This window comes from Triturus cristatus, chromosome 12 (genome assembly GCF_964204655.1).
Source record: "Triturus cristatus chromosome 12, aTriCri1.1, whole genome shotgun sequence".
Classification (NCBI taxonomy): domain Eukaryota; kingdom Metazoa; phylum Chordata; class Amphibia; order Caudata; family Salamandridae; genus Triturus; species Triturus cristatus.
The window spans coordinates 806542973-806565412 of record NC_140595.1 but is presented as its reverse complement, the minus strand read 5'-3'; the positions used below and the strand labels follow the sequence as shown (position 1 = coordinate 806565412).

At 46.2% G+C, this 22440-nt stretch overlaps 1 protein-coding gene and 1 pseudogene across 3 annotated transcripts in view; both read right to left on the bottom strand.

Moving 5' to 3' along the window:
* LOC146782921 (beta-1,3-galactosyltransferase 5-like) overlaps positions 1-22440 on the bottom strand; it is a 250300-nt gene that overhangs the window by 81074 nt on the left and 146786 nt on the right. The gene's annotated exons all lie outside the window — the stretch shown is intronic.
* On the bottom strand, positions 10918-11427 carry LOC146782922 (COMM domain-containing protein 3 pseudogene; annotated as a pseudogene).

The following is a 22440-nucleotide window of genomic DNA, read 5'->3' as shown; positions in this document are numbered from 1 at the left end:
AGGAGAGGCTCCAAGGGCACAATGGAACCCTGTCCTGGGCCTTTGGTGGGGCAGCAGGCCGGGGCCCAGAGCTGGAGCACCTGATCTGGGGCCCGGCGGGGACCCTGGACCCAGCTGGGGCTCCCGGGTCCGGAGGCAAAGTGGAAGCCTCCCAGGGCCCGCAGGACCTCATCCCAGGCACCCTGCCATGCAGCAGGACCGAGGACGGAGCCTGGGGTGGGGAGGCCGCCCTCCCCAGGGCCCCTAGGAGCCCATGGACCCAGACGAGCAGGGGAGGCTCCCTGGGCTCACAGGAACCCATCTGGGGCAGCCTGCCATGCGGCAGGCCCACGGACGGACACAGGGCCGGTGGGGCATCCTGGACTGTCCAGCTGCTGGCTGAGGACCGCTAGGCTGAGAGGGGTTCCAGAGTACCCTGTCACTAGTAATCCGGAGGAAGGCTACCTGCCTTTCTGATAACCTGTGCGCACTGCAAGACTGAGGGGACCCTAGGTGCGGACATTCCCGACCTCCTGGAGCCCTGGCTGGGATCTGGGAGGCAAATGAGCCCTCATCGGGACTTCCAGTGCAGCCCGGACATCTGGTCACCGCATTGGAAAGCATTGCGCGTGACCAGATGGCCGAGGGGAAAGGTGCAACCAGATGGCCGGAACCGAAAGGACGTCCATCTGCCTGCCCGAGCCTTCGTGGTAGGGCTCCCGCCTGCCCATGCAGGGCTCAGGGGCACCGCATCCCAGGGGGCTCGGGGACCCCGGATGGCCCTCAGGCACGGGGAGGACCACCGGAGCGCTCGGGCCTGGATTCCCGGGGGATGACCCATGGAGCCTGTCCAGGGCACTTTGCCATGCCGTGGGCCGGAGGAGGGAGCCCCCGGACGGAGGGGAGGTGCTGTCCGGGCATAGCCCATCTGGTCCCCGGCAAAGAACCGCCAGCCCAGGAGGGGTGTTATGGCATACCATGCCCCTACTAATCTGTAGGAAGGCTGCCCCCCTTTCTGGGATCCCTTGTGCTCCGCAAGACTCAGGGGACCTTAGGCACGGATGCGCCCGACCTCCTGAAACCCTGGCTGGAATCTGGGAGCCAAATGAGCCCTCATCAGGACTTCCAGGGCAGCCCAGCCATCTGGTCACCCTATTGGAAAGCATGGCCTCAGACCAGATGGCCGGGACCAAAAGGACTCCCATCTGCCTGCCACGAGCCTTCGCTGTAGGGCTCCCACCTGCCCACGTAGGCCTCGGGGGCTCTGCGTCCAGGGGGAGCTCGGGGACCCCAGCTGGGCCTCAGGCACAGGGAGGACAACCGGCGCTCTTGGGCCCGGATGCCCGGGGGAGGACTACCCGGGACCCATGGAGCCTGTCCCCGGCACTTTGCCTCGCCGTGGGCCGGAGGAGGGAGCCCCCGAACGGAGGGGAGGTGTTGTCTGGGCATAGCCCTTCTAGCCCCCAGTAAAGAACCACCCGGTAGTGGTGTTAACAGCATACCCTGCCCCTACTAATCCGGAGGAAGGCTACCCCTCTTTCTGGGAACCCATGCGCACCGAGTGACGGAGGGGTCCCAGGGCACGGACACGCCCGACCTTCTGGAGCCCTTGCTGGAATCGGTGAGGCAAACGAGCCCTTATCGGGACTTCCTGGGCAGTTCGGCCATCTGGTCGCACTATTGGAAAGCATTGGGCACCACCAGATGGCCAGGCCCGAAGGACGGCCATCTGCCCGCCCCAAGCCTTCACAGGAGGGCTCCCGGCTGGCCTTGGGGGGGGCCAGGGGCTGCGAATGAGGGTCCCCCGCCCAGGCACCCTGTTACACGGGGGGGCCTGCCCGGGCCTATCAAAACGCTGTCCCGGGACCAAGTGGGAGCAGCAGGATGGAGCCCAGTCTCCTTGCCCAGACGGAATTGGCCCCTCAGTCATTCGGAACTGTGGGGCCCATTAGGATGGCAGATGGAGTATAGTCCGCCCACCACCCTAGCGGTGCTGGGACTGGCCGCCATTGGTTTTTCCATCTGCCGCGGTACCCCCGCCATGCTAATGTGGCGGGGGGGGGAAATGCTGTCCGATGGGGTGTTTTGGTGGGTAGATCGCCACCGCCGGTTGGGCGGTGGCCATCTGACGCTATTTTAATGGGCCCCTGAGTTTTTGGGTTATAAAATATGGCATTGCTTTACAAATAAGTACTACTACATGACACAAGTAAGAATAACTCATAGTGATAAAATATCAAAAAATAGCATTAGCCGTAACTTCTTCTGAGCGATGGGGAGCTAGTATTTGAATAAAACTAAAGTCACAAAATTCTTGAGTCATGAAAAGTGGACTCAAAGTCTGGAGTGGAGAAGGTTAAGCGTTTACACAACACAAGGACATGGTCTAGTGGTAAATGGGGCCAGTGTGGGCTTATGCTTAGACAATAGAAGATCCTGCAATGAGTTGATGTTGCTTTCACCAAATTCACCCCACCAAGTGTGTGATCCATTTATGGTGTAAATTAAGTTGCACCTCAATAAATCACATAGCTAGGGCGAAGAGTGTAGGGGGCTTGATGTACGGGTGGGAAAGGGGATTTGGTGACAGGTGTGACAAAGGCAAACACTACACAAGAACAATATTCATTAGGGTGATGACCAGCACATCATCTCCATCAATCTGTATTGGAAGGAAACAAAGGAATGTCTATGACACAATACATTTAAATGCAGTGCAAATAGCCCTTCTTCCGCAGAGACTCAAGTAATCAGATATCTAAATGTTCTATCTTCTAAGTTGTAAAAAATCTAATTATGAGGAGAGTGAACCCAACCAGTTCTAAAAATACGATTGTTAAATGAAAAATGATACTATATTGCTAAGGTAGGTGGTACATCCTCATTCTCCTTGGGAATGTTCATCACTCTTAGGTGCCTGTCTGGACTGGTCTGGTGGGTAAGCAGGAGTGTTGAACTCAGCTTTCCCCTCTTGTTTGTGCAGGAGATGAGAAGGCCTGCGGATTGTAAAACAGAAACTGTATTGTAATGTAGAGTCAAGGAGAAGGACAGAAAGAAGGTAAGCTTTGTGAGTATTGTACAAAGAAGACTCATCGGCAAAGCAAAAAAACAAGAGGACTTGGTGTTTCACTTTTGCCACCAGTGCAACAGACCCACACAATAGCTTTTCGCATATCAACGCACCTCTCGCCATTCCACATAGCTAAGTACTAAGCCTCAGAGTCATGATTTCCCTTTGAAGTCAACAACTCTTTTCTTGTAGCTGTTCAATAGGTAGTGCCGCCCTTAGTTTTGCCAACCTCCTCTTGACTTTGAGTAACTCTGTCTCAGTTCGAGCAAGTGTAGTGCACTGCTGCTGAAGATCAAGTAGAAAAACAACATTGCAGTATATTGTATAGGTTATTGCTTGTTAACTAAAGTGACTGATCTGGTCTCTGAAGAACCAGAAAACAGGACTTGACCCTGCAATTTAATCTGTCTAAGTGTGAAAGGGCCAATCACCTCCAGGAAAAATGATCACCAAAATTCAGTCCCTAAACATTGGAAATCATCTCAATCAAGTTTACAAATTACAGTTGAACACCCTTCTTCACTGTCTGCCACCACATGAATCATCAGTCATCACTCATAATCACTCAATAATATATAGAGCGCCAATTTTGTTTTGGGTATTTCCTTTTCATTGGTATTTAGCTATATTTATTTTATGCAAATGTTGTCTGTATGTTTCCAATTTCACAGTGTTTGCAGTATAAATAAACCTGGAATGGGTATATTTCCACATTTATTTGACTGATTAATGTATATTCCCATTTGAATGTCAAAAAGGTTTCAGCAGTATACAGTGCAATAGCGTTATCTGAAAACACTTGCATTGTAGAATAGCATGCAAACTTGAGATCTTCACTGAATTAAGCTTAATTAGGAAATCTATTGTCTATTTTCATCTCTCCTACCTCTCAATCTGAACACCTACTAACCTAGCACTCATGATTGACAATAAAATAAATCATCCAAAGATCTATTTATTTGTAAAAAATGGAATACTGGGAGACCTAATAATATATCACTCATTTGTGCAATAGTTACCTGTTCCAATCCAAGCACGGTGGTAGGTACATAATTGTATCTCCTCTTTGAAACAAGCAACAGAATGGAATTTGGCAGTCTTGCAACTCAAATGATCTTCTGCGGCTGCTGTTCTAAGTGATAAGAAAGAAGGATCATAGGAATAGACCTTACAGGTACATTTTTGCTATGTAAGTTTGTATCGGTCAATCAGCTCCACGAAAAAATTATCACCCACTATTCAGGCCTCAAACATTGCAACTCACCTCAAACAAGTTTCCAAAATACAGTTGAACACCCTACCTCCTTGCCACCACATGAATCATCAAACATCACTCACAATCACTCACTCACTATTGCAATAGTTGTAGTTACCTCTTCCAATCCAGCACAGGTAGGTTAGGTAGTAGGTGCACAATTGTATCTTTGATGCCGCAACATTAGAATTTGGTATTAGCACTCTTTTAAATGAACAATCTTCTAGGGGTAGCCCAGCTAAGTGATGAAAAAAGGATAGGCCTGCGAGGGAGGCAGGCATTGTCTCAAATGTCATGAAAGAATTGTGAAGGCTTGTTCACTGAACACTGGTCCAACTGTAATCCGGTAATATATGTGGGTAAAAAATGGTAGGGCAGCATTAATCTGACACATACATAATGTTCCAATTGCTACTTTTTTGCAAATAAAGTAGTTCTACAAGAAATAAGTAAAAGGTTTCATGGTGGCACTGTCCGAGAAGTAGAGTGTGTCCTCAAACTCAGGTGGTTCTTGATCCTGAAAAATCCTCCTCCTCCCCCTCCTCCTGTGCTGTTTCGGGAATGGTGACATTTTGTGGTATGAAATGTTGCTACATTTTGATCATAGTCAGTCTCTCCAGATTTTGAGGTGGGAGACTGGCCCTTCTCATTGTAACAACTGCACCAGCTGCACTGAACACACACTCAACAGACACACTGGCTGCAGGATAAGCCAGATACTTTTTTTCCAGCCTTCTGAGCTCTGGCCATTGGCGTGTCTTCCCATACCAGCACATTAATGGAGTTTAATCGACATAGATCTCTTTTAGATCATCCAGATGCTCCTAGAACATCCTCTGGATGGTCATAGGTGCTGAAGCTTGCTCAACCTGTTTTGCCATCGCCTCTGCACTGGACTTAAGCCCTGCTGATTGATACCAATTCAATACAGAGGTTGGGTCCAGTCCTTCTATTGCTGTTGTTGCTGGTGTTCTGGTTGCTGGTGTTGTTGGCTGCTGTGAGACAAGACTGCCCTCTTTGGAAGATGAAGGTGGCACCCCAAAACTGCAGGGTGGAGCTCTAAGTTCTAGCCGTTGTCTATACAGGTTGCTGGCTTCCTCAACAATCCACCTCTTGTATTTTGAAACATCCCTTTCATCAAAAGGAATGAAAGTGGAAACAATGTTTTTGTATCATGGATCAAGTAGTATGGCACAGATGTACTGTGTGAACGAGATGATGTTATCTTGCAGCCTTGAATTGGAAGCCAATTGAAAGAGTAAGCTCTCCAACAGGGCATGTACTTCTGCGTTTTCATTCACACCTGCATGGGCGAACCTTTCAGGCACATTGTTAAGCTTGTCCTGTAGCAGATGCAACAATGGGATGGCTTGGCCCATCGTACTGTCCTCCTTGCTAAGATCCTGTGTGAAAACCTCAAAAGGGAGTAGCATCTGTGGCAGGCATTTTACTAGGCCCCATTTGTCTGCATCCATGCTCCTAGCTTTCCCAATTGCATCTGTTTGCACTGCTCAGACATTGCAGCATGTAATAGGCTGAGTTCCAACATTTTGGCACCTCCTGTATCAAGGTTTTAACTGGTACTCTATTAGCATGCTGAATAATTTGCAACTGCTTCTAGGCTTTAAAAGAATGCAGATTCTTCTGCAGTTGGTCAGTATGTTGCAGACTATTCTTTTTTGAGAAACTCTTTTACTACCAGGTTGATGCAATGGGCTAAACACATGACCCTGAAATAGCCACCATCTGCCATGGCCTTGACTATGTTACTACCATTGTCCATGGCAACAAGTCCAATTCTGAGACCTTTGGGTCACAGCCATTCAGTAACCTTGCTGTTACATTTGTCCAAGATGTTTACAGCTGTATGTGATTTCTCCATGGCAAACATGGCCACTGTTGCATACCGCTAAATGTTCTTAAAACCTTCTAAGGGCCAAGACATGTTGATATATTTTACTTTACCCACTCTAAAGAGATCCAGTGTGCAATGATTCACATGTAATCAGTCATCTGACAACTGGTCCACATGTCTGTTGTCAGGTGGTTAGTGTGTATAACACTTTGCTGCAAAGCTTGTCCAACCAATTGCAGCACCTCGTGATGTAGCGCTGAAACAGCAACTCTGGTAAAATAGGTCCAACTTGGAACCTTTCATTTAAGGTCGATGGCTGGCACAAATTCAAAGAATCCAACTCCATCCACAAAAGAAAAAGGGAGGAGTTCCAGCACTAACATTTTTCCCAGCTTCCCATCGTACAAACGTGCTGTTGGATGGTTGTGTTCATAGGGCCTCTTCTGTCTAAATATGCCCATAATAGCAGCCTGCATGTTGTTCCACTTTTCTGGGTCCACTGACGCAGGTGACTTTTCAGAAGTAGGCAGTGGTAAACTCAATGCATGTCATGGTGGGGCAGTCACTGTATGCCATCAGTCTCTCTATGATTCTTCTTTTGCCATTGTGAAGTCACTGAGGTGGGTGATTCTGCTGAGGCACTGCTGGGGACAGTACTTCTTTGCATTAGGATCATTAGGATGTCACTCTCTTCTTCCTCATCATCGACTCCCAACTAGGCCTGGGCGGCAAATTCCGTTCCGCTCGCGGAATTTGCGGAATTTGCGTAATTTCGCGTTCCGCGGGGAACGCGAAATTGCTCAAAAGTCTGCTTTCCGCAATTTCGCGAAATTTTTGCTTCTTCGCGTTCTCAAAATGCATGTTCGCGAGATATTTCTCCTCGAGCACGCAAACAGCAATTGCGAACAGGAAAAAAGCATCGCGAACAAGCAATTCCGCGTGTTCGCGGAATTTCTGCGTGTTCGCGGAGATTTTTTACCGTTTCGCGGAGATTTGCGTAACGCAATTGCGCAAATTCCGCCCACCCCTACTCCCAACATGATTGGACGTGTAGATGATTTTCCCCTGCGCCCCTCACTTTCACCCCCATGATCACAATTCTGCAATTTTTTTTAAGGTGCTCCTTCCACCAGATTGCATGGCGCTTTTTCACATGGGTCATTTGGCCTTCAGTACCATAAAGTAAACCAGGCTTACCTCTACTAACATGGGTGTTGCAAAGGCTGCATACTACAATGTGCTTCCCCTGTGTGCTAACAATAGCAAAATCCCAAACTGGGGAGGAGTACTCTTTTACTGTGCCACTGCCAAAGCCTATAGAAGAACTGGAGTGTGGTGGGCATGAATTCAGGGGGTATGTCGTAGATTGCCTCTCTGCAGTGCATGCTTCTACTGAGGTAGTGGTTATTGCAGGTCTCAGCTGGGGCTTGCAGATATGGGAGTTAGGGGTGCTACCTGTTCCACATCCATTGGAGCAGGTTGAATAACAATGTCAGACCCCTTTGAGTCACCTTCCACAATGACTAACTCGTCATCTTCCTCCTCCTCATCATCCCCTTCCATAATTAAAAGGCTTTCAGGAACTTTTCTTTTCCTTTTCCTTTTCCTCTCCTGGTGTCTCCTAGACTCAGTTGGTGTCCATGACACGTCCCTATAATAATCACCTGTAGTGGAGTTTGAAGAAGATAATGGGGTAGTACTCTTCCTTTTCCTTGACGGAGGTCTGAGAGCCAATGATTCTAAAAGAGAAGGTTCTTGATTGACAGGAAGTTCGACCTCTAGTTCTGCTCTAAAATCAGGAAGATGTATTGTTGCTGGCTGTGGCTGCTGTACACTTCTCTGTTTTGCTGAAACCATTAGGTACTACTTTCCCAAAGGGACAAATCAAATTCAACGTCATGCTCGTCAGAGTTGCCATGGTCTTGGGCTTAGGTTAGGGTGTTGCTGTTGAAGTGGTAGGGCTCCTCCCAGCTTGCTCCCCAGAGGATGGTGCTACAAACACACAATGTCCGAAAAAAGGTTCCTCCGACACACCACTGAGGGAAAGCTGCTTTTTCTCACTGACCACTTTCTTGCCAGCAACATTTTTTAGGGCCATCTCGAAACTTTCAGTTGACAGTGGCACTAAGCTGTACAAGTGGAAGAGATTGAAGGACTGATGTGTGATAAGTAACATCAATGTACACACCTTCTGTTTGGACAGTACTGTGAGTAGTGTCTGTGCACCTATAAGCAAAGAAACAAGAAAAACATTTAGTGAAACATGGCTTTGTTACAGTTTGAATTGGTAAAGACAAAGTCAATATTAGTGTGCTTGGTTCCTTGAGTAATAACCACATTAAAGTCGATCCACAACACTATACCTTAAAATGTACTTCTCCATCACATTAACACACAATATACAGCTAGAGCTCTTGCCTTTATGTACATATAAACTCAACCAGACACCTATGGCTCTCAAGGATCTGCATGGGTAAATAGAATAAAAATCTTTTTAAAATGCAGGTAAGTTTGTGCACATATGGCAGGCTTTTGGTCCAGGGGGAAATGGAATAATCATTAAAAAAAAGGATGATGCTGATGTTTCCTCAGTGCATAGCAGCCAGGGTGTCCAGAAGAAAATGGAATTATACCTAAAAAAAAACTGCTGCTGTGCGGCTGTGCACTTATGTTGGATGGACGGATGGATGAATGGGTGGATGAATGGACCGACAAAGGCAAAATAAAAAATAAAATAATAATAAAAAAAAAAAAAAAAAAAAAACAAATTAAAAATCTAAAATAAAAATTGAAATAAAAAACCCATCAATAATTGTCAATGTTTGTATGGGAAGATGAGAAGAAACCTAAATGAGGCACAGAAAAAAAATGCATGTAAGCACTGCTCATCAAAATCATGTTATTAATATACATAGTACAATGATCCTCAAATAAAATATTGAAGTGATATCACATCCATTCATGAAAGCCTATGGCAAATGCACACTGGCTAGATGAACAAAATGGATGCCAGCCAGTGCCACATGGTCAAACAACAGCAGCTAGAACGGAGGCAAAAGGAACAAAGAACACATGTAAGCCTATGGCAAAGACACAAAGCCAAACAGCAGCAAGCAAGGAGACATGGGGAACAAAGAGAACTCATTCAGGCCTATGGAGGCAGATCCCACAAAATTGCCACTGGCCCAATGGTATGGAGAACAAAGACAAATCAATGGTGGCCCATGGAAAGACATAGGAAGCATGGCAACTCTGAAAATAAACCCTACAATTAATTCAGCAATGCCAAAAACGAAAATTAACTGAGCTATAAACTTTTTTACAACAACACACATCCTACCAAGACATCAGATATTACCCCCACATAGACATTTTTTATAAAGAAAAAAAGTGAAATAAAAAAACACAATTTTAATTTCATCCAGTACTTTCTCAGCTCCAAATGATGTTTTAAAACAACTTATACCTCAGAAACAGTTGCTTCATGCACCCATGACTAGCACTGACCTGGGCCCAATGGATGGCCCCTTGGCAGACTAGGCCACATAGTAGAGTAAATAAGTATTGCACATTTAACAAACATGATGAAAAATTACTTAACTGTGCAACCTTGTTCCTTTACAAAAGAAGATAAATTAAATGCAAAAATATAACTAGGCCCCTACTGATAAAATGCAAGCCACCCACCACACTAACTTTGAAAAATCGAATAAATACTGGTGCATGCCCTCTATCAAACAAACAGCACCCTTATACAAATTTCTTTGAACATACTTGTGAAATCTTGAATACAAAGTCCTTAAATCTAAAGATATATATGAAGCAGACAAGGAGAGTGATCCTTCCAGATCCAAATCCAAAGCAGGTGGACAAAGCAATGGTAGGAACCTGCTGAACAGGAATAGGAAGTTGGAGTCTCTGGGGCACTTCCTTTGTGCTGGAAATAAAGTTTTAAAAGTGTGCCTTTGTGGCCAGAAGCGATGTGAGCGGGCGCAAAGTCTTGTATCATTGTGCTTGCGAGTGCCAAAACATATCTTGAACGTGAACAGAAAAACACATTCAGAAACTTTGCGCTCCTCTGTGGAGCATGGGTTGCCCACATTCTGCAAACTCTGTGAGTGGATTTTATGTTACAGGCCTACTATTAACACATTTAATGGATCTGAAAGAAATTTGGTACCAATTTAACATTTTTAATTTCTATTGTGTATCAAGTTTCATGCAGATCCAAGAAAAGGGAACCAAAAATGTTTGTTCTACCAATAATTTTGCACAGTTGAATGAATCTGCATGTTGTTAGGAAGTTAAACCCAGTAAATAAATCTCAAGTTTCATTTTCTTTTTTTATGATCGTAACTTTTATTAACCTCTTCTGTGCCCATGACGAGATAGTCTCGTCATGGAGCACGGTCGCGCTGTGCCCATGACGAGACTATCTCATCATGAAACCCGCCCACTAATGAAACGCCCGGCACAGGAGGGGGAAAGGGCGTGGCACAGAAGGGGTTAAAGAAGCACGTATATATATGCATACAATAGGTCGAGGTTCATTAGTAAGAATACGTTGCTTAATTCAAACGGGAAGGCAATTGCAGCTTTCACAGGAAAAGACGACGTGGAGGGAAATAGGAACAACTTCACTGAGAAAGCTTGCAGTCCATTGGAATTTACAACTCGGAACAAGGAATAGATAATGCATCAGCCGGTAATACTTAATAAACAGCCTGCACCCAATAAAAACACATCTTGAATCTGCTGCTATGAGAGCAAGTGGGATTCGGCGAGACACCTCTTGGAGGAGAGTGGCCACTCTGCTGGTCGCAAGGAGTATGGATTCCTCTTCTCCCCCATTTGACTTGTTCTTTCCAGACTTTTTGCGGTATCTTTAAGCATCCCAACCAAATCCTGTAACTTGTCCATAGAGCAATTAAAACTAATATCCGGGTGGGACTTTGAATCGGCGTTCTCTACCTTTAAATTCACCAGATAAACAGATCGGTGTGCTTTATGGGTCTGGCTGGTCTTTAGTTGATAGTGCAGACGCCAGGACACATCAGTTATATGTAGAGGGCAGCTCCCTATACTTCCTAGTACCAGGTCCAATACATGCTTGTTTTTCTGGTATTCTTTGCAAAAATGTTCTAGTCCCTCTTTTTCAAACTGGCAGTCTTCGAGATAAGCACTTAGGGGCTCATTATAATGACGGACGGAAGCCCTTCCGTGCTGGAGGCGGAAAACCGTTATGTTTTCCACCCCAGGTGTGGTCATTGCGACCAACAAATCACAATGGACCCACAGAGGCTATTTTCCATCTGCCGCAGTCTGTCAGGCTACGTTTTTTGCATACGCAAGGGTGGCGGACTGACCCAACAGGGAAGGACCGGTGTGCGGAAACACGTTGCATCTGCCCAGCAGATCATGATGTTGCAGACAGCCCTTCCCACTGCCGTGTAAAAACCACCAAGTTACAGATGGCGGAAATACAACTACGGAGAGGAAACAGAAGCCATCTAAACCCCCAGAGCTACCATGGATCCGGTGCAACAGGCCTTCCTGCTGCACCTCCGGCAAACAAGACACCGCCGTGCCCAACAACAGAGGTACGTACCAAACATTTCCACGCATGCAACCCCTGAACAACTACAACTCCCAGCAAGTGTGGCGGCACCACAATGATCGTGGCAACCTGCCAAATGCAAAGTGCAAGGCCCACTCAATCCCCATGAGTGACCCTCGGTGCCCCCGAAGGCAATTGGGGCCAATGATGAGCCTCGCAGTTGCAGAGTGCGCACACCGCAACATCTAAACATATATGCCGAAGGCATAGTGTGTGCCACACCCTGGCAGCCCAGAAGCTGCGACAGCAACCCTGCAACATTCAAGTGGGGCCAATGCGTGTCATCGCTGCGAATGCCAGCCACAACGCATGTAAACATATACTGCATTTGCATTGCCGCCCTGCCAATTACATGGCACATCACAACTCATTTGCCTAAAGTGACTGGTGCACTCCATGTGTAATGTTGTGGGGCGCAAGGCCCCATGCATATAAAGTAACCACACAGACACCGTACATGTATAGGAGAACCGGCCCAGGGCACGTGTGTCCTGCTCCGTTTGTTGGCAGGGTCACCTGTCCAGTGACACCTGTGCTGGGTGGCTGTGGGGTGGGGGGTAAGCCAACCCTCTGGGAGTGGCTGGTACATCAGAACAACTAGAACAGTGACCAGCTGCTCACTGCACTGTGAAGGGATGTGAGAGTGTGACCCATGAGCCAAGTCATCACAAACATGGAATGTCTAAGGAAAGGACAGTGAAATTACTTACATATCCATGCCTCATGGCCAGATGAACTTTAATGAGGGAAGGAGTCAAAAAGGACAAAGGTCTCCCGCACTGTACCAATGTTGTGTAATGAAACATCCAACCTGTGAACCCCACATGAATATCCCTTGACATCTGACTGGCGTCTCTGGGCCAGGGGTCGTCTTGTGAAGGGTCAGTGGCATAGGCAGACAAACAGAGGTGTCCATTGTCTGCAAATCAGACATTCTTGTAATCCCTAACATGTCCGACACACGTACCGGTGTGGTCTGCAGTGTGCCCAGCTGCCACTGCCTGTAAATTAGGGGTGGGCGGAATTTGCGTAATCGCGCTACGCAAAGCTCCGCGAAACGGTAAAAAATCTTCGCAAGCACCCAGAGTTCCGCAAACATGCGGAATTGCTTGTTCCGCCTGTTCGCGATGCATTTTTCCTGTTCGCAAACGCTGTTTGCATGCTCAGGGGGAAATATCTTGCGAACACGCATTTTGAAAGCGCGAACAAGCAAAAAAATCCACGAAGCCGCAGATCGCCGAATTTTGGGTAATTCCGTGTTGTCCGCGTAACGCAAAATTACCCAAATTCCGCGAGCGGAGCGGAATTTACCGCCCAGGCCTACTGTAAATGTCCCCACACATGTCCCGAGTCAGTGCTTCTCCAGACCAAACGCCCTCAAAAATCCTGCCCACCAGAATTTACGACATGTGATTATCACACCTTGCAATCCTCATTGGCTTTCGTGACATTCCCTGTAGAGTGTTGTACTTACATACTTGCATGACTGATTGTCTCTGTACAATGTGTGCATGATGTAAGTTACTGTCACACCCTACACTCATATCAGTAGCGCCATACAACGAATGAAATGCACATGAGCGAGTGGCTACAGAGAGATGAGGGGCGCCGACGAGGGTGGCAGAGAGGGAATCCGAGGAGGAGGGCATGAGTGAGAGCATGAGAAGTGTCACTTGTCTGATACTCCCACCTCTGGAAACCTCGTCCTCCCATCAGGAGTACCTTTTCAGGACAAAAACACACTTCTTGAGAGTGACATTTAGAATGAGAATTTGGAAGGAAATAATGCGTCTCCCTGGCCCTTATAAAACCGAGGAGTGATAAAGGAGGGCCTTGAAGCAGGCCTGGTGAGAGACATAAGTGACATATCGGGCATGCAGTGGCCCACCCGATTGACTCATTGGATCACACAATAAAGATACCTTGAGCCGGCCCTGCCTGGGAGACATCTAAAATGTCGATGGCAGCCATTGATGGTACACACATTGGCCACGTACCACCACAGGCAAGTGAACCCATCTATAGGAACCTCAAACACTACCACTCCATCAACGTGCAAGTGGTATGACAGGTGGAGCAGATCATCTCACACGTGTGTGCAGAGTATCCGAGGTCGCCACATGACTGCTACATCTGGAGGACCAGCAACATCTCCTCCGCCCCAACCCACACATGCCCAGTGACGATGACAGTGGTCCTCACCAGCCCTGCACACAGTTGTAGTTATTCAGGGGTTGCATGCGTGGAAATGTTTGGTATGTACCTCTGTTGTTGGGCACAGCGGCATCTTGTCAGCCGGAGATGCAGCAGGTGGTACTGCGGGAAGGCCTGTTGCACCAGATGCATGGCGGCTCCGGGGGTTTAGATGGCTTCTGTTTCGGCTCTTTCTGCGTGCTCTGACCAGCGTCAACAGCTCATCGTCAACTACTTCCGTTGAGTGTGATGCAACAATGAGCGGCTATGACTGAGTCTGGGTGCCTTGCTGTTGTCTCACAGACTTTGACAAATGTTCCAGAGACTTCATACACATACTGGACAATGCGCCAGATTAGAATACACATGCATGCAGGGACTGAGCACCCCGAAGCACCCCTACGTACAGGACACCATTGTCATACTGCCTCACTTTCTCCCCTACTCACTCACTCTGAGGCATTCAAGTTTTTACTACAGTGGCAATACATGCAACATACATGCCACAACAGTTTGAAAATGCAAGAGTACCCAGCCAGTAACCACAGTGGCATATCCATTTAGCATGTAGCTAGATGTTGCATCAATAATCCCACTGGATGTCGAATCATGTGCATATCCCTCCACCTCTTGTAGGAAGGAGTTGTATGGGATGTCCCTGGTCCATGGCCTTTGTCAGCCGAACCCATTACTCAGCCCATACATGGTGAAATTACACCACATTGGCTGTGTGGCACTCATCACTGGATGGATCACCCTCCAAGTGTGGGGCATCTGGCCCGCAATCCCATGCTATTTAAAGGGGATCCTTGTCCTCCTGCAGCTGTGAGACTTTGTTAAATCGGGGTGCTATGGCCTGAACAGAACTGAATGACAAGGGACAAGGTCCTCTGACCACAGACAGAATGTCCAGACAGTACTCCAGGACCACGCAAAGAACAAGCTTTGAGGACATCTCTCATGTGACAGACATTTACCAAGAGTCTTGCAGGGCACAATTCCCCAAAAAAGAAGTGGGGGGACTGACCAAGTAAGACAAAATGCAAATGACTCCACAACGTCACAACATAGTGCTATGAAAGAAGTAAAATAGTGCAACTAACATTATTTGTGCAAATACTGGGACCGACTAACCCACATGACAGTCTAACAGTGTCCGCATTGATATACAGGGACTGAACAAAGGCAAAAGAATGCCTCCCTTAAGTACCTGTGAAGAGATGGCAAGCTGTGTGCATATGTTTCCCACTGTTGCATCTACATCTAAATGTAAGGTCCAAGGCGGAGTCCAGTCAGCCTGTACAAACAAAAGGAGGCCGGTTGGCCCCTTTACCTTGGCCCGGCTGGAGGTAAGAAAAGGCTCACTTGCTGCATGCATGTTGCTGCTGGGAATGGACAGCAGTCAACGTGCAGGTGCTGCTGAACGTTTCCTGGTATCTGGAGAGTACACTGGGACAAGTTAGGCATATCCATGTGGGGACCAACGTCCTGGCCGGGGGGACTACGCCCACCCTGTGCAAAGAGGGGGGGTGCCGTGTACCTGCGTGTACACCCGACTCGAGCCCTGGGTACTTGCACAACAACAACGCCATGTAATCTTCGTGCGCTACAGCTGCATAATGGAATCCGGGCTCATGCCAGACAACAATGTCCACGACGGTCAGATGACAGCCTCCACTTGCTCCGGTCAGTGGTACCAAGCTAAATAGACCACAGAGCATGGTACAGTCCAAGCCAATGCAGACAGGGCCAATGTCAGAGGGCTGGTTGCCAGTTTTTGTCAGGAGGTGTGAAGAAAGGGAAACGATGATTGTATTAGTCACAAACAGTTCCTGTTGCTGTGAAGTAGTTATGAACCCAAGAAGGTACAGGCAGCTTCGAAGGCAATCAGTTCCAAGAGACGATCCAGTTCCTCTTCAGCGAAGAGGACTGCCATCCAATCCAGCAGTATGAAGGAACAGATGAGCTCCTCGAACCACGAGGTTGCAAGGTGCATCCCATCGCAACCTGGGAGAGGTTCGATGTAGGCATTGCACAGGAGCCATTGCACAAACCCACAAGAATCTATCAATACTCGGTGTCTCAGTTCACCACGAAAAGAGTGAGTGAGCCGTGTTTAGCACTGGCTGAATTGCGCGGGACGGTCTTCGGGTTGGTGTGGGAGTGACTACTTGTCTAAACAGAGGCCCATTGCGCATGCACACTCATGGTAGTATGCTTTCGCTGTGGGATTGTGAGGCCACGGTTGACTCTCCACAATCACTAATGGGGGAGTTAGGAGAACATTGGCACAGAAAGGACACATTGTGCAACTGTTACCATATATGTAATGCCTGGCCTGTGCATGCAGGAGGAGCCATGTAGGTCCTCCCCATCTGAACAGACCAGGGACTATGAATCAGAGGTTTCCCCTTCTGGGTGGGCTGGCTGGGCTCGTACATGGCATGGTCGCCTGCTGCTATTGAGTCACCTTTTGGAGTTAGGTCACTTTTGTCAGCATGTTCTGCACACAGCACAACTTAGATGTTCTTGTTTGCCACATTTGAATTGAGGTGACATGACTTTTGTCTTGACTTTACTAGGCATTCAAGTCAGTATGTCATCAGTCGCACATGGTGTTGCTGTACATACAGGGCTTTCAGTGGGCCGGTTCTCACCGGTGCTATGCACAGTCTCTTTTTCTGAGTGAGCCTCGGTACGGTTCTCTTTTGTACTTAGTATTGTGCCCTGCCACAGGCGGTCAGTACATTCGGCTGGAATGCGTAGCCAGCAGGCACATTGATGTAAGCATGGTCACACTCCTCACTTCTCTTTGGTGGAGTAGTTACGGCATGACGTAATACCAGGTGAGCGTTGTGAGGAAGTTAAATCATTTATGGATTCATTTTGTCTCGGGAAATCACTCCTTTGAAAACTCATGAGCTGCAACATCCTTCTGAAGATTTTCCAATGTTAGATGCAAGCCATAGTTGCAGCTTCCTTATCTTATGTAACTGACAAACATTTCCAAGGCCAGTAGTCCGTAGTTGTAGTAGGTATCATCTTCCTTGTTGTCTCATATATCTGGGTGAAATCTCAGCGACAGGAAAATGCTAGTGGGGTAGCCAAATATGCTAAGACCAGATTAATGTCTGAGGTCTTTGGGCCATGCCCTTAATTACATTGTCCAGGCTCCTTTGAGGGACCCTTTTTTTCACTAAAGGCAACTGTTGCCTACGACTGTGTTCCCCACGAGGGGTTACAGTTTCTTCCTCGAGATGGTCCTACACTACTTTCGTCAGTTGGAATATCAAAGATATTGACGGAAACGCCTCACTCACATAATAGTGACATGCTTCATCATCGGCGTTACCTCCACACCCAGATAAGGTGGTACTATCTGGGCGGACTCAACCATAGATATACCGGGAGTTCTTATAAGTAGGTCACTGGTTAAGAGGCGAACCAGATTGTTTGGTACATACATTAAAAATACCTACAAGTGTACCTCCTCTTGATGCTTTATTCTGAGGCATTTGTGATATCAATAAAAGCCTAATGTTGGGGTTTTTTTGAACATTAGTGTGTTCAAATTTACCCTCTACTAGATGCCAACATGTTTCGGCCCTCCCTAAGTAGCCCAGTCGGGTCTGGGGCCTTCGTCAGGGCGTGGTGTTTATAAAGCCTACTTATGAGTCCCTATTGGGGCTTTTTACATGTACTTCATGCACACCAAGGTGAGGCCTAGTGCACTCACCTGTACGTCTTTTGTTCGAACTCCAGTAGTATTTCTATAAGGAGTAAAAGAAAAAATTTTCTTTAATATACACTCTAATATCTAGTTGATGTGTTACATGACTTCTGTGCATCTAAAGTGCTCATAATAGTTGCAATGATATTGAGTGATTTAGTGCCAACTGACTCCGTGCTCACTATTCGCTTGCATGTGAGACTATTTATTCGTGTTTAGTATATATATGCCATCTCCATTGTGCTGGCCCCCTCAAAAAAGACTTCCACCACCTACAGTGATGATACACTCCATGTCTGTAGTGTTTTTTAGAACAACACGAAGTGCTTCTTGGTTTTTTGGGGACGTGGTGATTGTACACCCATGTGATCCAAAGGATCGGTGTACAATAGACTCCCTTGGATTTCAATTTGAACCCCATGCACCCAACTTCTGAGTGTTTTTGTGCTCTTATCCACAAGGTATAGCATCAATTTGTGTACTCATTTAACTTTTGTTGTGTATGCATTCAGAATGTTTTTGAGTGCACCCTAATTGGTGCATAGCTCACCTACTGGTGGATGCTATTAAGCATCATGCAGGACGAAGTGTGTCAAGGGTGGCGTCCTGTAGTCACACACTGCATTAAACAAGAAGGGTTTAATTACTGAAAACATTGTGTCTCTTACCCTCTGTTTGTATGTGTGTCCACGACCTTAGAACCCCCACTGATTCTGTTAGTTTATCACATGCCCTTGTATATTAGACACATGTGGGGGGGAAGAAAAGAGAGAAGGGATTCATATAGATTTAGTTAGAAAAAATGTGTTCTTTTCTGTTCTCAATTGTGTGGTGATTTCACCTCCATTACTACAGTAATATGTGTGATGGTTAAAAAATCTCCCAGTAATTTCCGCCATTAGTTTGCCACATATTGAAGATTATTTGAATCATTACTATTCTCCCGTTCATCATATCCCTATAGGTAGTGGGGGTAATAAAGTCACGCTTTCAATATTATTTTTGGGTCGGGTTGCCAACTCGTTTCAAAATCCCCTTGATCGTGTAGACGATGTAAGCACCCGTACACCCACCCATTCCGTTTATCTATGTAAATCCGGTGCTTCCATACTACTCGTGACTCGCTCGGGTCTAAGTTAACAAACAACCAAAACAGCGAGCGGTTGAAACTTATTTCGTTAAGGATACAAGCACCCGTTCACACCCCCATTCCGTTCAACTATGTAAATCCGGTGCTTGCATACTATTCGTAGATCGCTTTGGTCTAAGTTAACAATATGCCAATACAGTGGGCGATTGAGACTTACTTCGTCAAGGTACCGCCACCGCCGATCTGCCTAGTACACCACTCGCCTGCCGTCGAATGATGATGGCACTTCCTCGAGTTGTTTAATACCAGGCTCCTGATTGGTTAATCAGGCACTCTCTCCCGTCGCGTGCTTTCTCTATCGTCTTTCGGAGGACTACTAGGCTCACGGGAAGTGTTGGGCTTGTGTTTTGGGTGATCATGGGTATTGTAGTATGTAGCAATTATTGACGTGTTTTTTTCGTGGAACAACTTTATTGCGAACACACTTAATTCCGAACAGGAGGCAAGTAAAAATTCATCTGTTTCCTCATATGTGATAGCGCTCATGCTGTTGTTTATATGCTGAAGCGCTTCATTTGAACTGGGCGCACTATTTTCATTCTGGTGTTTTATCAACGTGTTTTTCACGTATAAACCGGTTAATAAAATCAACCCTAATTTTTGGAAATGTAGCCAGAGAAAGTTAGAAATAATGTATTTCAAGTTTTTATTAGGATCCTTTCTGACCCTGTAGATCTGGGCCGTGTTGTTTTCAATATTCGGCTGGTTTAGTTGGTTTAAATTATATTCCAAGTCATGTTGCCTCGCTCACTGCTCTCCATATTTGTTACTCTCAAGATATACGGGAGCCAGCCTACAGTATATCTTGAATTGAAATATTTGCACATTAATGTTTGTGGATTACCACTTGGACCCAAGTGTCTGCCAATAGATAATGATCATTTAGAGCTACATCAAGGTTGTCCATGGTATTTCTTCGTTCAATCCTTGTGTTGTGCTGGACAGACGGTATATCCATCGCTGTTCCAATTTAAATAGTTGTTTCTCAGTACTATTGTTCGGTAACTTTTCGATTACTGTCCATGTGAAGTCATTTTCATTATGTTTATTGATTTGAAAATGACGCATCATTTTTGTGATCGTTTTTCCACACCTAAATGTACTCCGGTGTTCATTAATTCGGACCTTGACCTTCCTAGTCGTCATGCCTACATACTTCTGGTTACAGATGCAGGTCATCACATACACCACATTCTTGCTGTTGCAATTGCTGAAGGAGCGTTGCTCCCAAGGGGTTTGTAAGCCCACGTTGATCGTCTTACTGGCTTGTGTCAGCCGACACACATTACACGATCCACATGGGAAATGTCCGACCACCTCTGGTAGGTTCCACAGTGTATTTTGTTGTCCTTGTTTTGTTGGTGACTTTGGGCGAGTATGGACAACAGAATCTTTTATCGATTTTCCTCTTTTGAAAGCAAACAACGGTTTTTCCAGTTTTAGGCCCCCTGAGTTCAAGGTTTTCCAATGTCGTAAGACAATTCTCTTTATTCTGTTTGAATCTGTTCCGAAAGTGGTAACGCACACAATTCTTTTTTGCTCTGGTCTTTCTGAAGGTTCCAAAAGTCCTTCTCGATTATTGTTTTTGGCCCTTCTATAAGCTTGTTTTATTAGTCTCATAGGGTACGTTTTTGTCTTTAACTTGTCAGATAGTTGTTTTGCATGAGTTTCATACTTGGCTTTGTCTGAACAGTTTCTCCTTAGTCTTAAGAACTGCCCTACCGGCAGATTGTCTTTTAGTGCCTTTGGGTGGAAACTGTCATATCTTAGTAAGTTGTTTACATCCGTTGGTTTGTAAAACACTTCAGTTTCCAACACTCCTTCATTTGCCCAGATTTTCAAGTCCAGGAATGTTATCGAGTCTCTTTTCAAGGTCATGGTGAATTTCAGATATTCATCCCTTGTATTCAGCCATGTAAGGAAGTTTTGTGCTTCATTTTCCTCTCCTCTCCAAATTATAAAGATGTCGTCTATGAATCTTTTCCAAACACTAAGATTCATCTGATATGGATTCGTCTCATTGAAAATATACGTAGTCTCGAAATCATGGACATAAGGGCAGGCGATGCTGGGGGCACAGGTCATGCCCATGGAAGTTCCGTGGGTTTGGAGAAAATATTCACCCTCAAATTCAAAATAGTTCTTTGTTAGGGCTAGTCTTGCACAATCCACCACGAACTGAATCGGTGTTATAGCCGTCCAAGTTTCTTGTCTTAGTAGTCTTTCAATCACTCTTAGTGAGGCCTCTTGTGGAATGCTGGTATACAGCGCTTCCACGTCCAGTGTGATTAGGAGGTCTGTTGCTGGTTGGAACCTTAGAGACTGGAGTTTTCGCAGGATGTCTTGAGTGTCTTTTAAATAGGATGGCATTTTCTGTACCAGCGGTCTCAAAAAGTGATCTGTAAATTTGGAGAGGGGTTCCAAGATGGAACCAATGCCAGAGACAATTGGTCTTCCTGGGGGAGGATTTTTATTTTTGTGAACCTTTGGGAGGATATAAAAGTAAGGAATCTTTGGATCAATTTCTTTCAAGAAATTTTCTTCTGTTGCAGTGATCCACCCCTCCTCTCCTGCTTTTGTTACCATCTCGTATATTTCTTTTTTCAAATTTGCAGTCGGGTCTCTTTGTAACCTTAGGTAATTCCGGGGTTCGTTCAGGAGTTTCAAACATTCGCCTCTATAAACTTCGATGGGTAGAATCACCGTTGCTCCCCCTTTGTCCGCAGGTTTTATAATCACATCCTGCATCTTGTCAAATTCTGACAGGGTTTTCCGTTCCATGGAAGAGAGGTTGTTGAACACTCTTGTCTCCTTGTTTCTTAGCAGGTCAATTTCCCGTGTTACTGCTGTTTCGAATGCTAGTAAGGCGGGTGGCATCGTGTGATTTGGTGGGGTGAACCTCGATTTTTTTCTCAGACCCGTATTTTTCTCCTCTTCCTCTTGTTCGGTTCGTTCTTCCGTGTGTTAAAAAAAGACCGATAATCGTAGTCTTCGGAAAAATTCAGCCACTTCAATCCTAACATTGAAGATGTTAGATCTGTTGGTTGGAACAAAGCCAAGTCCTTTATTTAACACATCCTCTTGGGTTTTTGTGAGCACCCTGGTACTAAGATTTAATATTCCCGAGGGGCCTTGCTCGTGCTGGGTCTGGGTTCCTGTAATGTGGGGTAGTCTCTGTTTGTTTCCCATTGTACCCTTGGTCCTCTCCGGTTGTTGCCGCCTCGCCTGGGACCTCTCCCTAAAAAAGGTTGTTGATAGGGTTGCCAATTGTATCCAAATTGGGGAGGTTGAAAAGGTTGCTGCATGAATGGATTCCATCCAAACGGGGGTGGTTGTTGGTACTGGCCCATTTGTTGGTATACTCCCCGATTTCTTCTGGATCTGTTTCCTCTTTTCCAATTCTTCCCCTTCCGTTCTTCGAAGGACGAGTCGCTGGAATATTTTTCAGATCCTGTGCTCTCTGTATCTGAGAAATCTGATCTCTCTTTTTCTGTGGGGTTGTAGTCTTCCTTAGAGTACGGAAAAGTCTTTTCAAATTGGAACCTTTTTAGATCTTTCTGAAATTTTGTGATTTTTGCTTGGGTTAGATAT